The sequence below is a fragment of the Loxodonta africana genome, chromosome 3, assembly GCF_030014295.1.
Source record: "Loxodonta africana isolate mLoxAfr1 chromosome 3, mLoxAfr1.hap2, whole genome shotgun sequence".
In the NCBI taxonomy this organism is placed as follows: Eukaryota; Metazoa; Chordata; class Mammalia; order Proboscidea; family Elephantidae; genus Loxodonta; species Loxodonta africana.
Window position 1 is genome coordinate 78187334 of NC_087344.1, and position 21415 is coordinate 78208748.

At 45.8% G+C, this 21415-nt stretch overlaps 1 pseudogene; it reads right to left on the bottom strand.

The window, feature by feature from the left end:
• LOC111752067 (tigger transposable element-derived protein 1-like) overlaps window positions 1–21415 on the bottom strand; it is a 557455-nt pseudogene that overhangs the window by 127595 nt on the left and 408445 nt on the right.

The window sequence follows — 21415 nt, forward strand, 5'->3', positions numbered from 1 at the left end:
GAAGCTTGCATGTTGCTACGACGCTGAACAGGTTTCAGCTGAAGTTTTAGGCTAAGACGAATTAAGTAAGAAAGGCCTGGTGATCTACTTCAGAAGATTAGCCAACAAAAATCCTATGGACCTCTATGGTCCAATCTGAAATCAATCATGGGGATGACGCAGGACTGAACAATGTTTTGTTCCGTTGTGCATGGCATCTCCATGAGTTGGGACCTATTTGGCAGTTAATAACAACAAATATAAGTGCCATGATACAGATAACTAAGTACTGGGGAGCCTACACTAGGGCAGCTCAGCAGGCTATGGAGTTGGGTTATCAGGCAAAGGAAGGAAGGTAGGCTTGATCCTGTGGACAAAGGGGAGGCTCCCTGCATTTTAAAGCAAGTCTCCCATGATCAGATTTGTCCTTTAGAAACAGAGCAATTTGTTATATTTATCTTCAGTAACATGTATGATTTTTAAGGTAAAAAATTAAAGTATTTCCATTTTGGAAAAACACCACCAAACAAGGACACACAGAGCAAATGGAAAGAAACCTGGCTGAGCTGCTTATCTAAATGGTGCTGATGAAAGGAAAGAGCCCTCTGTTTGCGGTGAGAGAGACCCACATTCACGTTTGAGCCACTGCCACCAACTTGCTGCGTGACCTCGAGCAAATTACTTCTACATCTCAACTTCAGCTTTCTTGTCTGTAAAATGGGAACACTGTCGCCTCATTCACAGGGCTGTTGTCAGGACAAAATGCATGTAAAGGGACACTGGGCATTTGCACACTGGACGAATGTCAAGTGTTAAGTGAGGCTTCAGAAGGCTGTGTACACATACCTGGGACAGTTACCCAGGGACATTTCAGATGCGCTGCAGCTCCGCTGCAAATGAACCATCCAGCAATTTCTCAGGAAGTCTCTCTCAGCTGTTTCAGCTCAAATTCGAGCCCATCCTGTGAAAACACAGCCCCTTCCAGAGAAGCAATCGCTGATGTGTTTGGTGGGCCACCTGCCCGCCGGGCCCAGCCTGCTGGGCCATGAACATCAACAAGGCCCCTTCCTGGTGGGAGAAGGAACAGGGAGCTGGCTTGTTCTCGGAGAGCAGAACGCTGGCGGGCAACGAGGCACATTTTAAGGTGGGACACTTCTTCCTGCACTCTTGGCAGCTGTCTACATAAGGAGTCCATTATGTGCGGACCCCAAGGCCAGTGGGCCTGGCCTGAGAGGCTACGCTAAAATTAGTGTGAAATGTGCACCCGCCAGAGACAAAGAACATTCGAAGGTTAGATGCCTCCTGCCGTCAGGCCAGGGTGGGGAAGATGGGCACGAAACAGCTGTGGCAGCTGCTGGCTCTAGTTCCTCCAAGGCATGGGACCGGCAGCCCAGAGGTCTGGTTATATAGCCCAGCTTGAGTTACAAGATAGAACAAGATACAGTCCCAACATATACTCTCTGCATATATTTGTATGTATATGTTCATATATCTATATACACATAAAAAAAAAAAAGTTTTTTTTACATATAAACAAATCTATGTATATGGATAGAAAAAGGTGGAGGAGGAATTCACTAAATATCCAAGAGGCACCTCAGTCAGGGATGTGGACTAGTGAGTTATTCTTTCCTGCATTTTCCAAAATTTTCTCCATAAATATGTATTCCTTTTGTAATCAAAATAAAACACAACAAACGATGCTGTAAATTGTAAGTTTATATTAAATATAAGTTAATATACATGTTAGATGTATAAAAACAATTAAATTTTATATGCTTATTGGGGAGCCTTAAAAAGGAGCCCTGGTGGTGCAAGAGTTAAGCGCTCAGTGGCTAACCGAAGGGTTGGCGGTTTGAACCCACCATCAGCTCTGTGGGAGAAAAGACCTGGGGATCTGCTCCTGTGAAGATTACAGCCTAGGAGGGTCTATAGGGCAATTCTACTCTGTCCTATAGGGTCACTATGAGTTGGAATCAACTTGACAGCACACAACAATATTAGCATATAGTATATATGTATGTGTTGGAGCTCTGGTGGCGCATTGGTTAAGTGCTTGGCTGCTAAGCGGAGGTTGGCAGTTCGAACCCACCAGTTGCTCTGTGGGACAAAGATGTGGCAGTGTGCTTCTGTAAAAATTTACAGCCTCAGAAACCCTATGGGGCAGTTCTCCTCTGTCCCATAGGGTTGCTAAGAGTTAGAATTGACTCAATAGCAATGGGTGTGGTTTTTACATGTGTGTACATGTATAAATATATTTACAGATAGAGTCCACTAGTTTTGGCAGCTTTGAATGCTAGAATGTCAAGGCTAGCTGGGTATTAAAGATCAACATATCCCAACCCCTGACTTTATGGAACAAACTGAGGCCCCAGGAACAAAGCAGGAAGCTGAGAAACTACTTTTCACTGAGCCTGGTGCTGCTGAGGAGCTTCCCCATACTTTGCTCCATTTAATTGCTGCAGCTGTTTTTATTCTCACTTTACTGAGGTGGAAACTGAGGTCTGGAGAAGTGAACTGATTCACTCAAGGGTACCCAGCTAGGAAGCCACAGGGATAAATATCACCCTTACCTCTCCATCCACAGCCCAATGGGCTCAAAGAAAAGAAGGGCCTTTAAAACCTGCTCCTTGAAGGCTCAAACATTCAGAAAGCAAATGTTTGCAGGAGCAAGTTTGGAGATATCTTTCCCGAGCCTCTCTTGGGTGGCACACACCCTCTAGTCTCAGGGAGCTTGTGGTCTTGTTGCCAGGCCTGCCCGTGAGAACCTTTGATGGGAGAGGGCTGAGCAGAAGCAAGTGACAACTGTGATGTGGAGCCACAAAGGGTACCCTCTCTTTCCCCAGGTGGGCCTGGAGTGTGGGGAATGTTTGCAGGGAAAGGTGGACAGGCACCAGGTCTACGAGATGGGGAGGACTGGCTATAGAGGCTGCCATTCAAACCTTTCCTTTTCTGGCTCCCACCAGGTTCCACTCCACGGAGCCCAGCTCTAGATCCTGGGAATGCCTGTGGCTGCCCCAGGTGCTCTGACTTCCAGGCTTCTGCTCCAGCTGCTCCCTCTGTCCCCATTCTTTGCCTGAACACTTTCCCAGCCCAATCCATCCATACATTTGCGTATTCTTTTTACTGAGCAAATTTTTATCAAGTGCCTACTATGCATTAGAGCAAGACAGACATGTGCCTACCCTGTGGGTACCTGTAGTGCTTATAGAGAGGCTTTGTTGTTAGTTGCCACCAAGTCGGCTCCAATTCATGGCGACCTTACGTATAACAGAATGAAATGCTGCCGGTCCTGTGCCATCTGCCTGACTGATTGCGGATCGGATCATTGTAATCCACAGGGTTTTCACTGGCTGATTTTCAGAAGTACGTCGCCAGCCCTTTCTTCCTAGTCTGTCTCAGTCTGGAAGCTCTGCTGAAATCTATTCAGCCTCATAGTGACATGCAGGCCTCCAGTGACAGACGGGTGGTGGCTGTGCTTGAGGTGCACTGGCCAGGAATGGAACTTGGGTTTCCCTCACGGACAGCGAGAATTCTACCACTGAACCACCACTGACACGTAGAGGGGCTAGGCAGGGCATGAGAGCATGAACTCTGAGGCCAGACTAAAACCCCATTGCTGTCAAGTCAATCCTGACTCATAGTCACCCTATAGGATAGGGTAGGACTGTCCCACAGGGTTTCTAAGGAGCAGCTGGTGGGTTTGAACTGCTGACCTTCTGGTTGGCAGCCAAGCTTTTAACCACTGAGTCACCAGGGCTCTGAGGCAAGACTATCTGGGTTCAAACCGGCCTAAGCCACTTGCTAGCTGCATGTGCTTGGGCCAGTTACTCAGCCTCTCTGGGCATCAGTTCTGCTCATCTGTAAAAGAGGATGAGAGTAGCACCATGTTACAGAACTGTTGTGCAGATGGAGTAATGTTGCTTTAGGTGCCATCGAGTCGGTTCTGGCTCATAGCGGCCCTATCTACAACAGAACGAATCACTGCTGGGTCCTGTGCCATCCTCACAATCATTGTTGTTTGAGCCCATTGTTGCAACCACTGTGTCAATCCATCTTGCTGAGGGTCTTCCTCTTTTTCACTGACCCTATACCAAGTGATGTTCTTCTCTAGGGATCACTCCCTCCTGATAACATGTCCAAAATATATGAGATGAAGTCTCACCATCTTCACTTTTAAGGAGCATTCTGGCTGTACTTCTTCCAAGACAGATTTTGTTCATTCTTTTGACAGTCCATGGTATACTCGATATTATTTGCCAACACCATAATTCAAAGGCATCAATTCTTCTTCAATCTTCCTTAGTCGTTGTTCAGCTTTCACATGCATATGAGGCGACTGAAAACACCATGGCTTGGGTCAGTGCACCTTAGTCCTCAAAGTGACATCTTTGCTTTTTAAAACAGAGGTCTTTTGCAGCGGATTTGTTCAATGCAATGCATCATATGATTTCTTGACTGCTGCTTCCATGGGCAGATGGAGTAATAAATACAAATAAAGCTCCTTGAATAGTGCCTGCTACATAGTAAGTGCTCAATAATCTTTATTTTAATTGTTTTTATCATTACTGTTTGGTTGACAGATTCCCTCCTTTAAGATGTTCTCCTGCTCCCACCTGCTGGCTGAGTTACCCACTCCCCTCTCTAGGATCCCATAGCACTTTGAAAACCCTTTCTTGCGTCACAAGGCCATGCGGCACAGGCATCTGAGGGCCTGTCAGCCCGCCTCCCTATAACGTGTTGATGAAGAATACTGAATTACCATGGACTGCCAGAAGAATCCACATGTCAGTCTTAAAAGAACTACAACCACAATTCTCCTAAGAAGCAAGGATGGTGAGACTTTGGGTCACTTATTCTGGGCACATCATCAGGGAAGTCCAATCACTATCAGTTCGGTAAGGTGGAGGTTCAGCAAAAACACCCTCAATGAGACAGACTGACACAGTAGCCTCAACAATGGACTCGAATATATCAAAGATCATGGGGATAGCACAGGATTGGGCAGCATTTCGTTCTGTTATACATAACATTGCTATGAGTCCAAACTGACTTGACGACAACTAACCACAATAATCTCAGCTCGTAGCACAAGATGCAATAATGCCTCCAGATCTATTCAGAGTTTGCAGGTACCAGATACCTGACCCAAGCCATGGTGTTTTCAATCACTTCGTATGCATGTGAAAGCTGGATAATGAATAAGGAAGACCAAAGAAGAATTGAAGCCTTTGAGTTGTGGTATTGGGGAAGAATATTGAATATACTACGGACTGCCAAAAGAACGAACAAATCTGTCTTGGAAGAAGTAGAGCCAGAAAATTTCACAGAAGTGAGGGTGGCAAGACTTCATCTCACATACTTTGGACATGTTATCAGGAGGGACCAGTCCCTGGAGAAGGACATGATGTTTGGCAAAGTAGAGGGTCAGCAAAAGAGAGGAAGACCCTCAATGAGACGGATTGACACTGTGGATGCAACAATGGGCTCAAGCATAACAACGATTATGAGGATGGCACGGGACCAGGCAGTGTTTCCTTCTGTTACACATAGTGTTGCTATGAGTCAGAACTGACTCAACAGCACCTAACAACAACAACATACCTTCAGCCATGAAAAGCCTTAGAAGATCTTATTGCCTTGGCACTTTTGTTGTTACGTGCTGTTGAGTCGCTTCTGACTCACAGTGACCATATAGAACTGCCCCAGAAGCCTTCCTAGGTATAATCTTTACGGAAGCAGATTGTCAAGACTTTTCTCCTGTGGAACTGCTGGTGCATTTGAACCACTGACCTTTCAGTTAGTGGCTGGGTGCTTAACCACTGTGCCACCAGGCATTAGAGGTTGTATGCCTGGCTTCATCACGAAGATCATTGATGTTCCTCTTAAAATGTGAGTCTGACTCTGGGTGTGGCCCTCAGATGGCATCTGTAGAGAGGGCTGGGGGCTAAGATTCCTTGAATGCTTCTCTGTGATGGCAGTTCAGCTGGGCAGCTGACACGCACACCAGCTACTGAGACCCAATACACCAGGGTGCTTCACACAGCTATGCCTTTGCTCATGCTGATCCCTCTGCCTGGAATTTCTGCCCCCTCCCTTCCTGTACCCCTCCTGCTTTGATGAATTCCTGTTGACCCTTCTAGTGCCAGCTCATGTGTCCCTTCCTCCACAATGCTTTTCCTAACCACAGCCCTCTAGAGAATTTACCCCTCCCTCTTCTGGATTTCTCCTGTTTCTTGCATGCGCTTCTGCTGCTACTGGTTTTCACAGTGCATTGCTATTCCTTTGTCTACATGTCCATTCTGCAGAAGGGACTGTCTTATTTCTGTTCATGTCCGCAGTGTCCACTAGTGCCTGGAACAGAGGGGGTGACAGGAAAGTTCCACTGAATTGAATTTCTCAAAGAAAAGTCAAGTTAATTGGCCGGACTTCCTGTTAGGGCACAGATGCTAACTGCTCATGCCCACCAGCACCTTGAAGCACAAACTCGCAGGCCTGTCCAGGCCACCACTGCCCACCAGTAGCTGCTTGCTGTATGGTAGGGGTGTGAGTTGGCAGAAGAACATAGAACGTAAGTGAGACCATGTGATGGGCATTGTGCCAGGCCTTTCACGTGCATTTAATTCTGGAACCACCTTTGGAGGAAGGTATCACACTCCCCATTTCACAGATGAAGCCCTGAGGCTCAGACCAGTTACACTGCTCCCCAAGGGAGTGATGGGGTGGGACTGCAGTCCAACTCCCTCTGCTCCACAGCTGACTCTTTCTACCACTCCTGGGATGACAGGTGTGAAAGTGTTTTGAGTTCTGCCAAGGGAGGAAACTCTAAAACCATGAAATTGCAAAGTATTACCCATCACCCAGAAAACCACTCTAGGACAGGAGCCAGCTTGTTATTATTTAGAGAGAAGAAAAGGCTGAAAGGGGACTTGATGACAACCTTGCATCCTTAAAGGATTACTGCCAGTGGCCCATTGCTCTTCAGGGTCAGGAGGGGAGATGGCCTGGGTGGGGGTGGGAAAAAGTAGTGACTGATGGCAAGTCCAGCAGCCCTGTTCCCAGCAGGGCCCATTGAACACAGGCTGGGGAACCCCAAAGCACCTGTGGATTCTCTGGTCAGGGTACCTGAAGGACTGCAGCGGGGCCCCTGAGGCTTTGAGGCTCTCCGGCTACAGACACTTCAGCCCTAGTTCCCCTGTTCAGGTTCTGTAGGCTCTAATGTGAGCGCCTCCTCTCAGCTCTCAGGAGAGTGGAGGGCCTCTGCCCACTGCCCAGAGGCGTCTCTCAGCACCACAGAGTTCATCATCTCCCCTCCCTCATCTTATAGGCTCCAGCCTGAGCCCCTTGGTGTGGCATTCTAAGCCCTGCCAACATCCTGCAGCCTCATTTCCACCCATTCCACCTTTTGTGCTGTGTCCCAGCCACTCCACCTTTGCACTACTTGTCCCCTCAGCCTAGAATGCCCTTCTTTCATTTATTTTTAACCTGCTGATCTTCTACTCATCCCTCAGAGCCCAGTTCAAATGGCACCTTCAAGGATACATCTTCCCTGAATCACTTCAACCATCGACCCAGACAGAGAAACTCCTCCCGCCTTCACAGGTTTTGCTGGACCGTGGCTATTCGCACATCCATCTGCTCCCCCAGATTGAAAGCTTCTTGAGGGCAGTGGTATGCTTTATTCACCTTCGTGCCTCAGTGCCCAGCTCAGAGAATAAGCAACAAAATATATCCAGATGTTCAGGCCCTGCCTCAGTTTCCATACCTAGCATTTCACTCTCAAGGGCTCCTACAGCTCACTCTGGAATGGCTAAGGCACCACCCTGCCTTCAAGGAATTCAGTGTGGTGGGGAAGACAACTTAGAAATCAATAATGGAGCCTAGGGAGACACATGCAATGAGAGGGGTGTGTACTGTGTGGCAGTAGAGGCAATGGTGGTGCAGTGGTAGAATCCTTGCATTCCACACAGGAGACCCAGGCTGAATTCCCAGCTAAGGCACCTCATGTGCAGCCACCATCCGTCAGTGGAGGCTTGCATGTTGCTATGATCCTGAACAGATTTCAGTGGACCTTACAGACTAAGACAGACTAGGAAGAAAGGCCTGGCAATCTACTTCCAAAAATCAGCCAATGAAAACCCTACCTGCAACTGATCATGGGGATGGTGCAGAACTGAGCAATATTTTGTTCTATTGTGCATGGGGGTCACCACGAGTTGGGACCAACTCGGTGGTAGGTAACAACAATGATAACAACTGTGTGGCAGGGGAGCACAGAGAAAGTACCTCTGACCCAGTTATGGCTGGCTGGGGGCCCAGGGAGGCTCCCCAGACAAGGAGACTGGGGAGCAGGAGGAGGTAGGGAAGATGGGGCTGATGAGGGGCAAGGTCGGGGCACAGAGGGTCACTCCAGGCCAGTCCCAGCTGCTTTTAGCTTCCCCTCAGTCCCCAGCCTCCTGTGCCTACAAGTTCCCAGCATGCCTTGCACCTGTGCCGGCCAAACAATATCATGTACTCAGGAGCCTCCTAGACCAGGTCTCCAGGCCAAGGGGCAGGTATGGGCAGACACTCTCATGCCCATCTTTGGGCCCCCTAGAGGCAGTGATGATGGCCCTTCTCCCTTGGAGGACAGGCCCCCTGAACATTTGAGGAGGAACTGAGCCTGGCCAGACTCAGGCAGGGCCTGGAGGCAGGGCTGGGACAGGGTGTTGACTCGCTGAGCTCACCGCTGCTGTAAACTCTGATGTCTCATCTGAGCCTTCAAGTCAGAGAGTGGCACAGTCGTGGGGGCAGCTGCCGGCCTGCTGACAACTCTGGCTACTGGGTAAATGATCTCCTGCTTTCCCCATATGCCTCATCTCCTAGGCAGCTTCTCCTGCCTATGAACTTTGACCCCTGCACTCACTCCTGCAGGAATGAGGGCCTTACCGTTAGGTTAGCCTGATTTCTAGCACTGCTTTGCCCCTCACCAAGCTCGATGCTCACACCCTACCTTCTGTGCTGGGTCCTGCCCATGATCTCAGCACGTTGGCAGACTGCCTTCCCATCTTGGCACCAGCAGCCTGTAGTGGCCATGGTGTGCTGACCAGCCCTGAGACAGCGGAAGTGGGACTGGTGATTGTCAGTGTCTGAGTTTGACCTCAAACAGAGTTTGCTAGAGGGGTCCCAGGCTCCTGCCTCAAATGCACACATTCACACACACGGCGCACACAAAGCCCAGCCCCAGCTCCCCATGGCTGTGAGGTCCACAGAGCAATCAGACAGGAAACTGAGTCCTAGGAAGGGGCATCCAGCTGCAGTGTTGTCCCCACTGCCCATTTCCGCCATCCCATGATCTTGGCTGGAGCCTCCAATGGCTGGCTTGAGGCCTGCCCAGCTCACTGAGTCCTACTCCCTCACTCTGCAGACAAACAGAGACCCAGAAAGGAAGGTGCTGGCTGGAGATTTTCCTGAGCAGTAAAGGCAGAGGTGGGGTCAGAATCGTTTCCTGGCTTCCATCCCAGGGCTCCTTCCCTCGCCATATGCCACCCTTGCAAAAACGCCAGCTGCAGGGCCCTGGATGTTTGGGGGGCTTTTTCCTGAAGTCTCAGGAGAGTGTGGGGCTCCATCCTCCTGCCCAAGGCTGAGGCCACCCCCACTACCTCCTGGCCACAAAATATGGCCCAGTGGCCTTTGGGTTGTGCTGAAATACTCGGTGCCTGCTGGTGTCGGGGAGTGATGGGGCAGCTTACCTGCCAAAGGTCAGCCGTGGTCTCACGGTCGAGATGTGTCAGAGATGTCTAAGAGCTTGGAGGACTGTGTTGGAGGGAGGCCTGTGGGAAGTAGAGAAAGTGAGAATATTATACCACTGCCATCTGCCAACTTTTATTTGAGTTTGAAAAATGCATCCAAAAATGGTGAGCACAGTCTTGCTGAGAGTGGCCTCACAGCCAAGCCCCAGCTACCACCTCTCATCACAGAGTCAAGTTCAGGTCTCCCTGGGGATACAACTGTAGCCTCATAACCCCACTCACAGAGCTGAAACCAAGTCACCAGCACCTGCTGAATCCCCAGGCATTCTATTCTTGCTCTTGGGCCTCAGAAACCATCACTTTCAAGCACTCCTTGGGGAAAATACCTCTTCAAGGAGCTCTGGCAGTACAATGGTTAAGGGCTCAGTTGTTAACTGAAAGACTGGCTGTCCAATCTTACCCAGCAGCTCCGCAGGAGAAAGACCCAGTGACCTGCTACTCTAAAGATTACAGCCAAGAAAACCCAAGTATCACATAGGGTCACTATGAGTCAATAATCAACTTGACAGCACTGAACAACAACAACAACAACGGGCTCCCTGAGCATAGTTCATTGTAATTCACTCATTATTTCTTTCATTAATGCATCATGTATTCAAGAGTCATTTGAGGAAAGTTATTAGATTTTGGGGTCAAGCTTATGGAGACGAAATCATTGAGAATGACAGGTCAGGTCTAGTAAGAAAGTTACCTGTAGACCCTGGACAAATGCCACAGACTCCTGATCCCCAGCTTGCTGGGCTTCCTCCCTTCCTCAGGTGATCTCTCTGTGCCAGACACCAGGCAAAACATTTTAAATGCACCATGCAGGATGGAATGGCGCTTCCCTGTCATTTTCAGCACAGGGTGCCTTTTATGTAACAATATTTTCTAAAAATTTTAAGTGTTAAATACTTAGTATCTTTTCATTGGTAAAACAAACAAATAATACAGAAGCTACAATGAACATCATGCTTTCAATTAACTTGTATTTTAGTAATCACGGCATCACCACATACATTTTTTTTATTTGCAAATATTACCACATATATTTAAATACTCATTTGAGACGTGATTTATGTCTCCTGGGCTTAAGGTTTTGATCTTCTTGGAGATCTATTTACTAAACAGTCATTCAACAAGTACTTATGGAGCATCCCTGAGATGCCTGGTCCCATGGCCTCCCGATTGGGGATCCTGGTACAGGGAAGAACGGGGGCTCTGCAGGGAGGCAGGCATAGGCTCAAGCTCAGCTCAGGTTGGGTGTATGCGCTTGGCTAGGCCACATGGTTTTCCCCCAGCTCAGGGTCTTTGTGAGTGACATGGAGATGATAACGCTAACATTGACAAGTTGTTGTAGAGATTAAATGAGATAGTAGAACATACCCATGTCAAGGTTTGGCACAAAGCAGAAGCTCAATATATGGGCTCCAGAGGGTTATCATCATCATCCGTGTTATCATAACTGTCATCACCATCATCACCATCATCCTCACCATCATTCCCATCCTCACCTTTATCTCCATCATCATCATCATCACTGTCATTCCCATCCTCACCATTATCTCCATCATCATCATCGTCACCATCATTCCCATCATGCCCACCCTCACCGTTATCTCCATCATCATCACCCTTATCTTCATTGTCATCACCAGCACCAACACCACCACCACCACCATCATAAATATCGTCACCATCAACAGCAATGGCAGCATCACCGGCATCCTCAGCACCCCCATCTTTGGCCTGTCTATGTCCCTCTCTTAGGATATACAGTAGTTTCTACCTTATAACAGAGTTATTTGTATCCATATTTTCTTTCTCAGATCCACGCCCAGCTCCTCAACTTCAGAACTGTGTGAACTTGGGTAAGTTAGCCTGTCTGAATCTTAGTTTCCCATGTGTAAAATGAGGACAGTAGTTTTAGAAATTCCTGTAATTGTTGTAAAGGTTAGATGAAATAATATATATAAAAATTCAACACAATATCTAGCATGTGGTAAGTGCTCAATAATTGCTTGATTAATTATTGCTGTTATTATATTATTACCATTTCTCTGCCTAGCCTGTGAGCTCCTGAGGGAAGAGACTATTCCAGATTCATCTATGTCTCTCCTCAGAGCCTCTGGAGCCCTGGTGGCTCAGTGGTTAAAAGCTCTGAAGCTAACCAAAAGGTTGGCAGTTCGAATCCACCAGCTGCTCCTTAGAAACCCTATGGGGCAGTTCTACTCTGTCCTATGAGGTCGCTATGAGTCAGAATCGACTCGATGGCAACAGGTTTGGTTTTTTTGGTTTCCCCTCAGAGCCTGGACTAGTCCTGCCTTACAGTAGGCATTAATAAATGTTTGCTAAAACAGTCACTGAGGTTTACACAAAACCTGATGCAAAATAACTCATGGGACAAAAGCATGGGACATGGCCAAGGATAAAGAGCCTTGCTGGACCCTGCAAAACCCCAGAAGATCACGTAAAGTGAGCCATTTGTCACCCAGGGAGCCAATCTGCATGCCTGATAGGACCATTCATTCATTCATCAAAGTGACACCAAATTTTCACTTTGGTCTAATAACAAACCCTTGCTCAATGCTTTCTTTCTTTCTTTTTTTTTTTTTTAATAGAGCCACGTGTCACTTAGCGTCCATGATACGTTGTGTGAAATAGGATGTTACATGCTTTGTACATTGCATGAACACCATATTGTAGGCCGTCCCTGGGTTATGAACGTCTGACTTACAGACAACTCATACTTAAGAAGAGATTGCCGTAAAGCCTGTTATATTAAAAATTTGAGTTAAATACAATGGTTCGTAATAATGAATGCTCGCACTACTTTGCGATGCTCATGAAAACTTTGCATGGTTTGGAAGTGTTTCTTAAGTGTTTATATGCATAAAGAAGTATAATATATACTATAGCCTAAGACAAATATTTGACTAACTGACACTCAATAAGAACCATATGTACCTGTTCTGACTTACCTACAAACTCAACTTAAAGGCAGGCTTAAGAATGGATCTCATAGGTAACCCAGGGGCTGCCTGTATACGAGAGACAGGAGATACACGTGTTGCCTGCAGGAAGCTGGCAGCACTACCTCCGGTTACTTCCACTACGTCCCATTCTCTGATCAGGATTTCTGAACTCTGTGAAAACCTTATGGGACCACGGATCTACATGCAGTTGGACATTACCCGAATGGACATTATGCAGTGCATGACTGTATTTTAAAATCTCTTTCCCATCTGCCACTTCATTTAGTCTCCACAAAAATGCTTGGAGGTAGATAGACTAGGTCCTGACAATACATTTTTTAAATAAAGAAATGGAGGCTCAGAGAATTGACAAGCTTGCCAAAGGACATAGCAGTCAAAGTCACTGCAGAAAGGCTGTCCTTCTCTGCGTCCTGGTGATTTCAGGTATTTACAAACCCAAGATCATTCATTCCCACTGTCCATTTTGTTTCTCGGCAAATAGTACTGAACTAAATTATTGTCAGTTTATTTTAACATCCCTGCTGGAGAAGAAGGGGCCCTAATGACTCAGGGGTTAAGGGCTCAGCTACTAGCCAAAAGGTCAGCAGTTCTAATTCACCAGGCGCTCCTTGGAAACCCTATGTGGCAGTTCTACTCTGTCCTATAGGGTCACTATGAGTCAGAACTGACTCCATGGCAACAGGTTTTGGTTTCTGTTGAAGAAAGACTGTAAATTTCATGAAGACAGGGACTATGAGAGGCAGGAGAGTGTGAGGCAGCTAAACACATAGACTCTGATCCCAGATTGCCTAGGTTCAAATCTTGGCTCTGACACTTGTTAGCAGTGGGACCTCGGGCAAATTACTTAACCTCTCTGTGCCTCAATTTTTCCATCATAAAAAAGGATAATAACAGTAGCTATCTATGGGGTTGTTGTGAGGATTAAAGGAGCTAATACATGGAAAGTGCCTAGGAGTACCTGGCACATATTGAGGCATAGTTGTAATTGTTATTACTTGTGATGCATCCCCTACAGCTTGCACATGGCCGACACATGGAAGACCTTAATACACATTTGTTGGCTGGATAAATGGGTGAAATACTCCCTGGAAATAGATTAGTACCTATGCTTCAAATATGGATGAGCAAGGCAAACGGGTAGCTGGAGTTCTGGCCCTAAGGAATCTAGAGTCCCTCTGTTCCTTGCCCACAGCCAGAGATAGGTCAGTCATTCCAGGATGCAAAGCTCTTTCTGTTTCTCCAGGCTGTTTCAATTCCACTGATGGGCAAAAAACATGACCAGTGGTTAAGAACATGGGCTCTGTGTCAGATACTTAAATCCAAGTTCTCATTCTGTCACTCTAGCACTCACTAGTTATGCACTTAACCTCCCCATACCTGTCTCAGTTTCCTCATCTGTAAATGGGGGATACTCACACCTGTCCTGGATTCAATGTCACATGGAGGAGGTAAAGCTTGCTGCACCTGGCTCTGGTCCACAGCTCTAACGTCCATGAGCCTGACAAGCTCAACAGCTGCTAGCTCTGATGGAGAGCATCCCATGGGCTGGGACTGTGCTAAGTGTTGCTTCTAGCACATCTTCCCTCACGTGGGTTTTGGACACAACTTGTTAGGGTGGCCAAGTCTCCATCCTCAAGACCAAAAGGCTGCCTGCTGTGAAAAGGCAAATTCTGTCTCTGGGCCCAGTACAGACTGGGCTCCAGGGAGGCGAGACAGCTGCTTGGGAAATGCCTCCCCCGTCCCGGGAAGGGCATTCTCTAGAGAATCCACTTGGAGAGTTCCTCTCAAATGCCGGTGCCAGCAACTAACAGCCGGCCTGCAGCTGCCTCTGAGTCAGTTCCAGTCCCGGTGGTGGCTGCAGGCCCTAACTGGGCTCAATTTCCCTGGCCAAGACTCTGAGGCTAGCAGATCACCCGGCTTATGGGAAAGAACGAACACTTATCAAGCCAGGAATTTTACATTCCTTGTCTCATTTAATCCTCTCAATGAGCCTGCAGTGGGCACTCTGGTCTCTCCATGTAACAGCTGTGAGACCCTGGACAAACCGTGTAGTTACCCCATGCCTCAGTTTCCTCATCTGTGAGCCATCAGTAAATATCCTTATTTATTAGACCCATTTTTCAGAGACGGAAGCTGAGCCGTAGAGAAGGAAGCACATGGTCTAAGATCATAGGACTAACAAGTAACAAAGGTGCTGCTGTTTGACTTCAGTTTCATTCATTCATTTGTTCATTCATTTATCCATCAATTACTTTTTGCGGGTCCACCATGTGGTGGGCATTTGATCCCCAGTCTTGCTTTCTCTTATAAAATTTTATTTATTTTGTCATTGTTGAGAATATACACAGCAAAACATACACCATTTCAGCAGTTTCTACATGTATCACTTAGTGACATCAATTACATTCTTCCAGCTGTGCAATCATTCTCACCCTCCTTTTCTGAGTTGTTCCCCCCTCATTAACATAAACTTACTGGCCCCTGAGGTTCCTGTCTAACCTTCCAAGTTGCTATTGTCAATTCGATCTCATATGGATAGTTCTTAAAAGAGCATAATGCTCAAGACAGACTTTTTTTTTAAGGTTTAAAGATTATCTCAGGGCAATAGTTTCAGGGGTTTATCCAACCTTCATGGCTACAGGAAGGCTGGAGTCCGTGGGAATTTGAAATTCTGTTCTGCATTTTCCTCCTTTTGATCAGGATTCTTCTATAGAATCTTTGATCAAAATGTTCAGAACTAGTAGCCAGATACCATCCAGTTCTTCTGGTCTCATGGCAAAGGAGGCAGTTGTTCGTGGAGGCCAGTAGCCACACATTCCATTTTCTCCTCCTATTCCTGACTCCTTCCTCCCCTGCTGCTCCAGGTGAATAGAGACTAATTGTTGCACCTTGGATGGTCACTTGCAAACTTTTGAGACCCCACCCAGGCACTGCACATTGGACTAGGATATAGAACAGAAGCACTAAACATGTTACTAGGTCGGTTAACTAGGATGTCCCATAAAACCATGACCTTAAATCTCCAAACCAAGAAACCAAATCCTATTAGGATTTTGGTTGTACATAAGCAGCCTCAGCAGCTGCTCTTTTTTTTTTTTTCCTTTGGTCATTGTTGTAAATATACCAACACACAACTTTTGTAATTCTGTTTCTTATAGGTGTACATCTTATTGACAGCAGTTAAAATTATAGGCTGTGCAACTCTACCTTTAACCAATGTGATATTTCCATAATGTTAACCCCTGCTGTACCCCTTTCTCCCACCCCTGGTAACCACTAATCAATTTTGTCCTCTATACATTTGCTTTTTCTTGTCTTTTTATATAAATGAGGTCATTCAATATTTATTCTCTTGTGATCGACTTATTTCACTCAGCATAATGTCTTCCATCTCCATCTATTTTGTAACATGTATCAAGGCTTCATTTCTCCTACTGGCTGAGTATATTCCATTGTATGTATATGTACCACATTTTGATTATCCATTCATCCACTGATGGACATTTAGGTTGTTTCTGCCTTTTGGCTACTGTGAATAGTACTGTCGTGAACATTGGTGTACAAGTCTCTGAGTCTCTGCTTTAAATTCTCTTGGGTATATACCCAGGAGTGAAATTGCTGGGTCATATGATAGTTCTATTTTTAATTTTTTAATGCTTTTTTTTATTATGTTTTAGGTGAAATTTTATAGTGCAAATTAACTTCTTATTCAAAAATTTTATACACAAATTGTTTTGTGACATTAGTTGCAATCCCCACAATGTGTCAACACTCTCCCTCTTTCCACTCTGGGTTCTCAGTGTTCACTTGCCCAGGTTTCCTGTCTCTTCCTGCCTTCTTCTCTTTGCTTTTGGGCAAGTGTTACCCATTTGGTCTCATTTACTTGATTGAGCTAAGCAGCACATTCCTCACGTGTGTTATTTTACTTGTTTTATAGGCCTGTCTAATCTTTGGCTGAAAGGTGAACTTTGGGAGTGGCTTCAGTCCTGAGTTAGCAGGGTGTTCAGGGGGCCATAGTCTTGGGGGTTCCACCAGTCTCCGTTAAACCAGTAAGCCTGGTCTTTTCTTGTGAATCTGAATTTTGTTCTACATTTTTCTCCCACTGTGCCTGGGATCCTCTACTGTGATCCCTGTCAGAGTAGTAGGTGGGTGTAGCCAGGCACCATCTAGTTCTTCTGGGCTCAGGCTGGTAGAGGTTCATGTGGTCCATTAGTCCTTTGGATTAATATTTTCCTTGTGTCTTTGATTTTCTTCATTCTCCTTTGCTCCAAACATGTTGCGACCAATAAATGTATCTTAGATGACCGCTCACAAGCTTTTAAGACCCCAAACACTACTCACCAAAGTAGGATGTAGAACATTTTCTTTATGAACTATGTTGTGCCAATTGACCTAGATGTCCCCTGAGACCATGGTCTCCAGTTCTCAGCCCCAGTAACTCAGTCCCTCAAAGTGTTTGGATGTGTCTAGGAAGCCTCTATGACTTTGCCTTGGTCAAGTTGTGCTGACTTCCCCAATATTGTGTGCTGTCTTTCCCTTCACCAAAGTTACCACATGTCTACTATCTAGTTAGTGATTCCCCCTCCCCATCCTTCTCTTGTAACCATCAAAGATTGTTTTTTTCTATATGTAAACCTTTTCTTGAGTATTTATAATATTGGTCTCATACAATATTTGTCCTTTTGTGATGGACTTATTTCACACAGCTTAATACCCTCCAGATTCATCCATGTTGTGAGCTGTTTCACGGATTCACTGGTGTTCTTTATCATTGCATAGTATTCCATTGTGTGTATGCACTACAATTTGTTTATCCATTCATCTGCTTATCGTTAGATTGTTTCATCTTTTTTCTTTGGGAATAATGCTGCAATGAAGATGGGTATGCATATGTCTGTTTGTGTGACGGCACTTATTTCTCTGGGATATAGTCCTAGGAGTAGGATTGCTGGATTGTATGGTATTTCTATTTCCACCTTTTTAAGGAGGTGCCATACCATTTTCCATATTTTTAGTTTTTGAGGAACCACTACACTGTTTACCACAATGGCTGTACCATTTTGCATTCCCACCAGCAATGGATAAGGGTTCTAATTTCTCTACATCCTTGCCAACATTTGCTATTTTCTGTTTTTTGTTTTTTAAATCTTAGCCATCCTAACCCATCAACCAACCCAGTGCCGTAGAGTCGATTCGGACTCATAGCAACCCTCCTAGTGGGAGTGAAATGGTATCTCACTGTGGTTTTGATTAACATGTTTCTGATGGCTAATGATGCTGAGCATATTTTCATGTGTTCAGTGGCTATTTGAATACCCTCTTTGGTGAAATGTCTATTCAAGTTCTTTGCCCATTTTATGATTGGGTTATTTGTCTTTTTGTTGTTAAGTTGTCAAAGTTTTATATATATTTTGGTTCTTAGATTCTTGTTGGATATATGGTTTCCAAACATATTCCCCCAGTCAGTAGCTTGTCTTTTCACTTTACTGGTAAAGCGTCTTGATGAACAAATTTTTTTTTTATGAGATCCCATTTATTTATTTTGTCTTTTGTTATTTGTGCTTTTGTTATTATATTTGACAATTCGCTGTTAAAATCTAGGTTTGACAGCATTGTCCCTGCATTTTCTTCTAAGAATTTTATGGTTTTACGTAGCACGTTTAGGTCCTTAATCCCTTTTGAATTTATTTTTGTGTATGGTGTGAGGCAGGGATCCTCTTCCATTTTTCAGCATGTGGAAATCCAATTTTCCCAGCACTACTTATTGAAGAGACTCTTCTTTCCCAGTTGAATAGACTTAGCATTCTTGTCAAAAATTAGTTGACCATAGATGTGTTCTCTTTTTTAGTTGAGGTAAAATTCACATAAAGTACAGTTTACCATTTTAAAGCACGTAATTCAATGGCATTTAGTATACTTGCAATGTTGCTCAACCACCATCTCTTTTTTTTAAAAAAAATTTTTATTGTGCTTTAAGTGAAAGTTTACAAATCAAGTCAGTCTGTCACATATAAGCTTATATACACCTTGCTCCATACTCCCACTTACTCTCCCCCTAATGAGTCAGCCGGCTCCCGCCTTCCAGTCTCTCCTTTCGTGACGGTTTTGCCAGTTTCTAATCCTCTCTACCCTCCCATCTCCCCTCCAGACAGGAGATGCTAACACAGTCTCAAGTGTCCACCTGATACAAGTAGCTCACTCTTCATCAGCATCTCTCTCCAACCCATTGTCCAGTCCCTTCCATGTCTGATGAGTTGTCTTCGGGAATGGTTCCTGTCCTGGGCCAACAGAAGGTTTGGGGACCATGACCGCCAGCATTCTTCTAGTCTCAGTCAGACCATTAAGTCTGGTCTGTTTATGAGAATTTGGGGTCTGCATCCCACTGTTCTCCTGCTCCCTCAGGGGTTCTCTGTTGTGCTCCCTATCAGGGCAGTCATCGGTTGTGGCCAGGCACCATCTAGTTCTTCTGGTCTCAGGATGATGTGAGTCTCTGGTTCATGTGGTCCTTTCTGTCTCTTGGGCTCATAGTTATTGTGTGACCTTGGTGTTCTTCATTCTCCTTTGATCCTGGTGGGTTGAGACCAATTGATGCATCTTAGATGGCCGCTTGTTAGCATTTAAGACCCCAGACGCCACACTTCAAAGTGGGATGCAGAATGTTTTCATAATAGAATTATTTTGCCAATTGACTTAGAAGTCCCCTTAAGCCATAGTCCCCAAACCCCTGCCTTTGCTCTGCTGAGCTTTGAAGCATTCAGTTTATCCCGGAAACTTCTTTGCTTTTGGTCCAGTCCAGTTGAGCTCATCTCTTTTTATAAATAATCATATTATCTTCTTCCCATCACTCTGAAGACCCTTGCATTCAAGCTGATTCAACTTGTTCTTCCTATGTGCCAGGCACTGTGTGAGGTGCTGGTATATAGGACCACATTGAATCCTCATGGCTATCCTGTGCAGTTGACTTTTTTTTTTATCCCCTTTACAGATGATAAAATGAGCAATCCAAAGAGATAAAATAACTAGGGATCCGTCTGACCCCTAGACCCATTTTCTTCCTTTTCCGCCCCTTCTCTCTTCTCTCCATGACACTCTCATCTCACCACCTGGCTCAGCTCACAGTAAAGGCTCTGCAAGTTCCTGTCAGTGTCAACCCATTGCAGGCCCTCGCCCAGCAGAGGGGAACAGCTGTCAGTCCTGCTGGTTAGTGCCACCCACACTGGACCTTCAAGGCTGTGCTCTTCCATGGTGCTCCTCACCCCCTTAACTTGACCCTTGGATGACAGATCTATAAAAACCAGAAACGTATTTGTTTACATCTTGCCATCCCCCAGGTGAATGGTGCAGGGAGCCCCTGGAAGGACTTGACAGAATCCTCTGTCCTATCAGGGTGACATCAGAGGAGGGCCCTATGTGGGGATGTGGCAGAGAGTGCTCCTGTGCCTTCTGGTCTGAGTGGCTGTCCCCATGTGCTTAAGTTTGTTCATCCTTTACCTGCGTGGAAGGAGTGTGTATGCCATCTCTGGCACCACACACTACTGTGTGGGCACTTGCTGTTTTGGGGCATTCGCACCCCTTCTCCCTACTTTTGTAATAGCACCTGATTTCATCTGGAAGAATTAGCTCTCCCAGCCTTGGCAGACAGTAAAGCAAGGCTCTCTGCTTTCCTGAAGTCAAGGGGAGGACATGAGCCTGGGCCAGGAATATCAGAGGCTCTCTTCTAGGTTACTGAATCTGGGAGCTCATTCTCCCGTTGGGCCCTGACAAGACTGCTACTGAGTGCTTTCTATTTTCTGGTCCTTGGAGGGGCCCTGGGTCCTCTTCTGAGCCTGGTTTTCTTCCTGTCAGTTCTGGGAGATTCTTATTATCCTTTTAATATACTCCATCTGTTTATCTCAGCTTGAAAACTTGAAAAGCCCTAATGGATTAAGAGAGGGGGAAGTCAAAATGGTTTCCTTTGGCACAGACGCCTGTGAGTAGGAGCTCTGGCACCAAAAGTAAACATGAAAAGTTCAAGTTTAACACTAGGAGTGATTTAATAACTATCCCCCCTTTTTCTTCTCTGTTGGCAGAAGCCTGCTTCTATTGTATGATTCCTTCTCCAGACCCAGGGGGTAGATCATGATTAGTCTAATCCAGTAATGGTGGTTTCATTCCATTTTCCACTGATTGGTTCAGGCATGGGTATGTGACTCAATCTGGTCAATAAAACTTATTATATCTGTTTTACAGTTAAGAGATGTCTTCATCTGGGCTTCTGGGAAAGTGTTCTTTCCTAATAAAAAGATTCTTGGGAAGATGTTCCTCTTCCTCTTCTACACCACCCAATATCAGGTCCATACAGGGCTTCTGGACCTGTTGCTGCCAGCTTACAACCTTGGATGAGATAATGCTGATGTGGTGGTGAGTTAGCAGTGGGGAAAACTGGGAAGTGCCTGAAAACTTAACATCATTGGGCGTCTAGGTTATTCAGCTTTGGAACTACCTCTACCCTTCCCTTAACAAACCCCTATTGTTTAAGCTACACATGGTTAGGTTTCTGTTACTGCAGCCCAAAGCATCCTCATACACAGTCAGAGCTTCAAATCTGGGCATGTGTACCCCAACCATACTAGGACTGCTGCATCAAGGTGTAGGAAGTAACCTGGACAAGGCAGCATCCAGAGGACTGGG